The sequence below is a fragment of the Schistocerca gregaria genome, chromosome 3 (genome assembly GCF_023897955.1).
Source record: "Schistocerca gregaria isolate iqSchGreg1 chromosome 3, iqSchGreg1.2, whole genome shotgun sequence".
Lineage (NCBI taxonomy): Eukaryota > Metazoa > Arthropoda > Insecta > Orthoptera > Acrididae > Schistocerca > Schistocerca gregaria.
Window position 1 is genome coordinate 464,517,865 of NC_064922.1, and position 9,075 is coordinate 464,526,939.

Genomic DNA, 9,075 nt, shown 5'->3' on the forward strand with positions numbered 1-9,075 from the left:
AAATCAGTTGAGGTCCTTGGTACAGCAAACACACTGAATAAGGTAAATGTCAACAATAACAAGAGTTTTTAGTACATGTAGCACATACTCATAACGATTACAAGTCGAAGTATTATATTTTCCCTATTTTTGTCAATAAGCGACGATCACTCTGCCGTCAAGGAACTATTCACGCACAAAAACAGCCGATCTCCCGGATAGGGACGTGTCACAGTCCTGTTTATCTCAGAAAAGGAGGCACAAATACCTGCACTATTCAAACCAGTATTCGTAACACAGTGGTACAATTTCCTTTGTAGATTAATGCGCATGCTAGCGTGATCCCAATACTTGGTTGAAATTCTTACGATTCTTCGCTGGCAATAACTGCTCCACTGTCTTCCACAGAAATGGGCACTCTTTGTCAGGGGTGTCAGTGGCTTCATGGCCTGCCATCTCAGTTGTCTGAAAACTTCACTTGCCTGGAAACGGCAGCGACTGAAATTTTTATGTTACCAGTTTCTTCGGCCATCAGATCATACCTACCGAAAGATGCTCACAGCTGTTCATCCTTCTCCTCATATGACTGCAGAAAAAGCTCCAACAAATCACTTGTTCACCTCAGTGACCGAGATTCCTGAGGTATTTCATCTATCAATCTTAATAATAGCTTGAATTCAAAAGGATTATGTATGACATAGATAATTACAATGTCGATGCATGTTAAGCAAACCATATCAGTTTCCTTCTGAAGTTTATACGTGCAATAAACAAAAGAAGAATGAAGCTCGTTAACCAACACCATACATTTGGCTTTCAGTAAATATAGTTTCTACAGCACATGGTTAGTGCTCAACTTTAAAGTTTGACGAACTAGAAGAAGATGAATTATTCAATCATTCTTTCTAGTACGGAGGATTATCAATCACGATTGTGGTTGGGAAGGTAGTCCAGGACTGAGGTGAATCTAGCCGCTAAGTATTTTTAAAAATATTTTCATTGGTATTTGATGCTGCTACTATAGTAGAGTTTGTAACAGAAATCGTTCGCTTCCCTTTACTAAGCCCTCCTTGCAATGTTCTCTCGGGCTATTTCGACAAGCAGCCACTGAAATGGAACAGCTTATGCTATGCGCTGTCTCACAGAAATATAAGATGTACATAAACAGTGTATTAATGTATTTCTTGAAAGTTAATCTCAATCGAGATATAGCACACTGCGATAAAGATTTTGTATTAAGGTGGGACAGTGATTTCTTTCATAATGAAAGGTTATAAAACTGTCAGTAAGAATGTTTCAAATATTTGTATATTTCTCTGTATTCCTTAGAAGGAAAAAAATATTGTACGCTGGAGACTTAAGATACAAATTCCTTCCTTTTTTTACATTATTTACTACAGCATCTTGAAGAGAGAAACGAGAGCGTGACGCTAACAGCGGTTTTATGGAAGAAAACAAAAGAATAAAAAGACGAATACTAACTGGGTTCTCTCTCTCTCTCTCTGCTCCAGCGACAATATCTCACTGCTAATCCACCGTTCTCGTTACTTAAAAAAATATTAATTACATTTGCCTCGGAGTAAAACTCGCTTCCGAAGGCAACTGGCACAAAATGCCTACGAAGTATCTCATTTCGGACATTACAGAGTCGGATTAGCACTCTTCCTCAATGTCCAGCAGCTTCTGCGATAATTTATGGCTACAGTAAGAGAGAAAATAAATAAGAGAGAGAGGGGGAGAGAACAAGAGTGAGAGGCAGAGAGAGAGAGAACACAAGAAACAGAGAGCTGGAGACAGGGAAAGAAGGTAGAGAAATCTGCTGGCTGGGACTATGATAGACTGAAACTTGCAGAATCACTGGAAGGAGAAGCGAATCCGTTTTCTGTATTTTTCGGAGCAAGTGTTCACTTCACACAGTTGTCCGATTACCCACGTCTCATAACACATCGCATATTTCGATTTTACGTGTTCGACACGGGGCGTTAATAATTGAAGCTGACTAGTAACAAAACCACTTTTTACAAAGGGGAAATACAGACGCCTGTATATAAGAAGGGTAGAAGGACGGATCCTCAAAATTACAGACAAATATAGTTAACATCGGTTTGTTGCAGGATTCTCGAACATATTCTCAGTTCGAATATAGTGAATTTCCTTGATACAGAGAAGTTGCTGTCCATGCATCAGCACGGCTTTAGAAAGCACCGCTCCTGCGAAATGCAACTTGGCCTTTTTTCACATGATACCTTGCGAACCATGGATGAAGGGTATCAGACGGATGCCATATTCCTTGTCTTCCGGAAAGCATTTGACTCGGTGCCCCGCTGCAGACTCCTAATGAAAGTACGAGCAAATGGGATTGGTTCCCAAGTATGTGAGTGAATCGAAGACTTCTTAAGTAACAGAACCCAGTCCTCTATGGTGAGTGTTCATCGGAGGCGAGGGTATCATCTGGAGTGCCCCAGGGAAGTGTGGTAGGTTCCCTGTTGTTTTATATCTACATAAATGATCTTTTGGATAGCGTGGATAGCAATGTGCGGCTGTTTGCTGATGATGCTGTGGTGTACGGGAAGGTGTCGTCGTTGAGTGACTGTAGGAGGATACAAGATGACTTGGACAGGATTTGTGACTGGTGTAAAGAATGGCAGCTAAATGTAAATATAGATACATCTAAATTAATGCAGATGAATAGGAAAAAGAATCCTGTAATGTTTGATTACTCCATTAGTAGTGTAGCGCTTGACACAGTCACGTCGATTAAATATTTGGCCGTAATATTACAGAGCGATATGAATTGGGACAGGCATGCAGTGGCAGTTGTGGGGAAGGCAGATATTAGTCTTCGGTTAATTGGTAGAATTTTGGGAACATGTGGTTCATCTGTAAAAGGAGACCGCTTATAAAACACTAATACGACCTATTCTTGAGTACTGCGTGAGAATTTGGGACCCCTATCAGGTAGGATTGAGGGAGGACATAGAAGCAATTCAGAGGCGGGCTGCTAGATTTGTTACTGGTAGGTTTGATCATCACGGAAATGCTTCAGGAACTCGGGTGGGAGTCTGAAGGAAAGGAGGCGTTCTTTCCGTGAATAGCTGTATTTAGAGAACCAGCATTTTAGGCTGACTGCAGTACAATTTTACTGTCGCCAACTTATATTTCTCAGAAAGACCACAAAGATAAGATAAGAGAGATTAGGGCTCGTACAGAGGCATACAGGCAGTCATTTTTCCCTCGTTCTGTTTGGGAGTGGAACAGGGAGAGAAGATGCTAGTTGTGGTACGAGGTACCCTCCGCCAAGCAGCGTATGTTGGGTTGCGGAGTATAGATGTAGATGCAGAACGAAATGAAGAAAGACAAAAGATTTTTGAATCAGGGCTTAGGAAGAGAAATTCCACTTGATTGATTTTGTTGTAACTTGGATAAGAAGTTGCCAAGTGGTGTGGAACACTACATCAAATTAAAAAATAATATTATGTGCAGAACTCTTTGTAAGATACAAGAACTCAGTTATTTTGCACCCCTAGTTGGTAATCGTTACAGTAACTGATTGTTACATTGGTTCTTGGCGGACTATTCAATGCACTATGACTGAAAAGCACACGACTCTGGTATAATATTCTACAGTAGAATATTACACGTTGTCGTGTATTTTTCATTCATAATGATGATAATTAAGTATTTATGAACTATCGGTAGAGTGAGATGTACACATATGCAGGCTGAAGAGTTAGTGTCATTAGGTTTAAAACTTTTCTCGCCTTTCATTAGATTGTATGATGGTTCCTGGGCACTTGTAATGTATGACCGAGATGTCTGCTATAAATCCAGACGTCAACTGGGAGATTATTTAATGCATGTTTTTTCAAGCCATCTGAGTCCCTATCAGCAAGCTCTTATTATCAAAATCTTAATATATTTCTTTCAGGCGACATGTTTTCATTACCTCGTCAGTCATCCATAATAATTGAGTCACAGCTTCAGTCAATTCTTGTAAATTACAGGACTACTTTTGAATGAAGGTGATTTACTGGGCAAGAAAAGTCAATCCGTTTGTGATATTATGTGGCTGAGAAAAGACACTCAAGCAGACCTCACTATGAGGCTGAAACCATGTTGCCAGTTTCAAAATATGAAACAATTTCCCTGAGATGAGGGAGGAACTGTCATCTATTGGAAAACGATACGATCTATTTAATTCAGCATTGAACAGGCATTCTAGGTGCCAACATCTCTGACACTAGGCTGTTTCAGTAGTTAATAATTAAATTATGTCATGGTAAACGGTCTGCCCTATGCGATTCTTGTTGTTCTTTCTTTTAGAATCTCTGTTTAGAGTTATGTTGTTTATCATGTTTGGTAGAATGGAATATGGGTTTTTATTTCTATCTTAAAGTAATGTTATTCACCATAATTTTAAAATAATCAAAACCACTGTGTTTGTATAGATACAGTGCTTGTTCTAAGTCAGTAAAGACTATTTCATGATATAGTTTTTCTTTGGTAAACATGTATATGAATTCTTTTATGTTTCAAGAGGTTACGTTGATTAATAATATTTTCATTAAACAGTAGCGTTTTCCATGAAGCCAAGCTCCCAAACAGAATTTGGTTCACATCTTATGTACTATGCAGTAGGACAGGTATGTTGATGTGACCAAAGTGATGCAGTATGCTGTATGAAAACCACCACTTTTCACATTAACAGAATTATAAAAATTTTAAAAATCGATACCTCATACGCTGTTGAGGGAATTTCAAACAGAACTCCGAAAAGTTGTTCTCAATTTTTATCGTCTGTAATAAAAGTATGCATCATCAATACACGTAATATTCCATGCAGACTAACAATTACAGCTGTTAAACATTTTTATAAGAAAGGTATGTATAAGAAATGAAATAAGTATCGTCCAGTTTTCTTTGTGGTGTCTTTTTCCAACATTTTCGAAAAAATAATATACTTAAGAGTACAGCAAGTGAAGAAGATATACTTAGCTCATAACAGATTGGATTCCAGTAGGGTTGCTCAACTGAAATTGATATTGATACTTTCTCTCTTCAAACATAATCCCAAAATAATAAAATACTACTTGTTGCTATTTTTGGTAGTCGTTCCAAGGAATTTGATGGAATAGATCATGTGAGTGTATTAGAAAAGCTTAAATTTTGTGATACTGATGGCTTAACACACGACTGGTTTCAACCACATTTCAGAAAGAGAATGCAAAATGTTTCGTTGAATAATTCAAAGACTGTTAGAAAGAGACAAAATTTTAATGTCTCTGGAGATATTACGAAATCCCACAAGGTTCACTTTAGCATCCGTTCTTATTTCTTATAGAAGTAAACGACGTTCCACTTCAAATTCATCACGTAGTTTTGGTAGTATTTGCAGATGAAACCTAAATTATAATAAATCCCGTTAGAGAGAAAACAACAGACGAGATTGTTACAGGCCTTTCACAAAGAACTATTAATGGATTCTCTGAAAATGCACTATTCCCAAATTTTGAGAAAACACATTGTGCAAGAGTCATACCAATGGCTGATGTTGCACACGAACTGGAGTACGTAAACAGGATGGAATTCTCCAAATTTTTCGTGGTACAAACTGATAATAATTTTAACTGGAAGAAACATATTATTGAGCTACTCAAAAAGTTCAGTTTAGTTCCTTTGGCTCCTTGTGTAATTGCTTGTCTCAGAAACAAATGAATCAACCTCCTGACGTATTTTGCATATTTCCACTAAACAGTGTTTACTGGAATAATTTCTGAGCTGACTCATTATTTAGAAAGAAAGCACTGATTGCTGTTAAGTGAGCAGTAAGAATAATATGTGGTCATTTTGTGGATGTCCATCTTATAGGATGGACGAGGGACTTCAGCTGATGATATATCTGAGAAAAAGTAGCACCACAGCTGTAGCATGAGAATATCTTGATTCTGTCATACGACTGGTATCGGCGGCACGTTGCTGCAATCGCCAGGCCCCACCACGGTTAAAAGAATATTTTATTTCCTTGGCGTATTTATTGTGGTATCCTTGTTACTAGCACACGTGGGATAGCTTTCATCAATAATCTATACTCACACCGAAACCAATCGTGTGACGGAATAAAGACATTCTCAAGATACAGTTGCGGTGGTATTTTTTCTCATAGTATGTGGCGCTTACCTCTTCAAGGAGCTAGGTATTTAACTGCACCATCAAAATGAATTTCTTCATAAATGATCCATCACAATTTGAAAAAACTAGAGACATCCGTACTAACAACACTACAGGAAATAATGACATTTGTTACCAATTATTGAAGCTGTCAGCGGTTCAGAAAATAGTTCAGTACAAAGCAACAAAGATGTTTGATCATTTGCCCAACAACATAATACGTCTGAAAGGTAGCAAAGAAAGTTTTAAGACTAACCTACAGTCGTTTCACCTGGAAGAAGTTTTTTAAACTGTCAGCCTGTACAAAAGAATAGGTTTTTTAAGTGTAGCTATATGATCGGGACTAAATATCAATATTTTCATTAATGTTACCAATAATGAAGTATACATATCCTGTAAACTGACCCGTTCCACATCAGCTGGGTTAAAGAATCATTCAAGTGATCTATGAATCATGTAGTTAAATAACTGTGTTTGGAGGAGCTTACTTCAGTAATCTCTGACAAAGCTTATTACTTCACCAAGAAGAATTTGCATGACTATCTATGACAAAAATTTGTACAGTTTTGTGTTAAATTATTTATAACTTAATGCCTAATCTCCATTATGTTGTTGTTTTCATGTAGCACTGAAGATACCTACAGTAGCTCAAATATATCTGCAATAAACAGACTAAAACATACCCCAACACCTCACTCTACTCTCACACTCTTCAACTGCCATGATCCCTCAGTCAGTGAGCAAGAACATGTGAAATGTGTAGTATTAAGGGTTTATGTGCAATGAAATGTTTAAACGTGATTTGTTATTTTGAAGTAAACCATTCTGTATGCATCTAATACTTGTAGAATATCAAATGGATACATGAAAATGGCATGACAATGTAAGTGTAAGAAACGCAACCATACAGTCGTAGAAAGTTAAGTGAACAGCAAGGAGTTACTACAGAACTCGAAAGGTGGGCATGATTAAATAATTTTCTTGTTTACTGTAGACCACTAAAGATGTCTACCATGAATAGGCAAAACATATTTCGCACACAAAAAATAAAATATTTGTTTGCAGTAGATGGAAATTTTCTTATCTTTATGATAAAGCATTATTAATCGCAATTAGCTTTACCACTTCCTCTGTTATTAAACAGAATTTTATTACGTGTGTTCTCATGTTTTATGACGATTTTTCACTTATCAGTTTTCCCCTCTTTTCAGTGTTCTTAGAAATAGTTTTTCGGTAAATTGTTTTTATGTCAACTTTCGGTTTCCATTCAATATTGGAGACTCCATGCAAACCAGTTCCTCGAAAAACAGGTCTTTTCTTCTGTTTTAAGAATTTCTTAGCCATTGTGAAGAAAATTTTAACATTTTCGTGTCAGTGAACAGAAATCCAACCTTACTCGTATATGACCATTTAATGTAACGACATGGCGCTGGTAATTTACGCAAACGTCTTGACGATATAGCTCGTCTTTGTTGCCAGAATCAACGGTCTTCACTCGACCAGTTGGAGTCTAGATCAATAACGAGACAATTCTGGGTAGAAATGTGAAACTCATTCCATGGAACATGATAAAATTGTCGCTGTTATTATAAGTTTTTCTCGTCAGCCCATATGGTGATATCCAGGTCTCCTTATGAGTGTCTTTGTGTGGGAAGCACGTACGTTTAACCGGCAGTCCTTTGCTGAAATCAAATTCAATCAGTTTCCAGCCATAGTAATTTGATTCCAGGTGTTTACTATGAAGCCCTGCCACCGGCTGGTTCTCTTTCTCTTTACCTACTTTAGCCTTATCAGCCCCCAGGATAATATTGACATTGTACTTTGGCAGCTTATCATATACTTGTTCCAATTTCTCATAAAATTCTTCTCTTTCCTCTTCCGCTGCGTCCTCTGTTGGTGCATGCACACTAATAAGATTCAAGTTGGAAAAATTTTCCCTTCAGCCTCAATCTACATAATGTGGGGTTTATTGTTTCATATCCCTTCATGGCGTGACTGATAGACTTCTTTACCATAAAACCTGTTAGTAATCTATTTTCTTCTTCCCCGCTGTCGATCAAGGTATAATGCTGAAGATAGACCACCTCTGTTTGTTTCCAGCTTATCTCTGGTACTGCTACAACGTGAATTCGGTACCTCAGTAATTCCTCCACGAGCTTCCTAACGAGAAATCAAATAGATCATGTACTGATAGATGGACGACACGCCTCAGATATTCTGGATGTGATCAGCCGCCGAGGAGAGCATATTGACTCAGGCCATGTTTTGGTAAAAGCAGAAGGGATGGGCTGGAGAAAAGTAAGGTCTACAACGTGGAGATGTTTAAAGACCAGAAGAAAGAGGGAGAGTATAGAAACAAAGTGGAAGAAAAGTTGAAGAAGATCAGCGCGATGGAGGGAAAGGATATTAACATACTGTGGGAGGAAACCAAGTTAGCATTGAAGACAACAGCTCAAGAGGTACTCGGAGAAAGAGGAAAACAGAAAAGAAACGGGTGGTTTGATGAGGAGATGTGAAAGGCGCTGGGTGATAGAAATCAAGCTCAACAAGGAATGTTACAGAGACCCACACGAAATAATGTGTCTATTTTTAAAGAGGAGAGAGGGATGGCTAAGAATTTAGTGTGGAATAAAAGGAGTAGAGGAAAGGGAAAGCATGGATGAAATACAGAAGAACTTAGAAAATAAACTGGGTCGGAAATTCTTCTGTGGTGTGAGACAAACGAAGAGAGGATATTAGTCAAGGGTGGACATGTTGCAAGATGAGACAGACAGTTTAATATTTGAAAAGGAGAAAATAATATAAACATGGTCACAACATTTTTAAGTGTTACTGTCAAACACACACATCGTAATTGAAAGAGAAATGGAGGGGCTAGAGAAGAAACTGACAAAATGTGGAAGGTGATGATGATATAGTACACAGAGA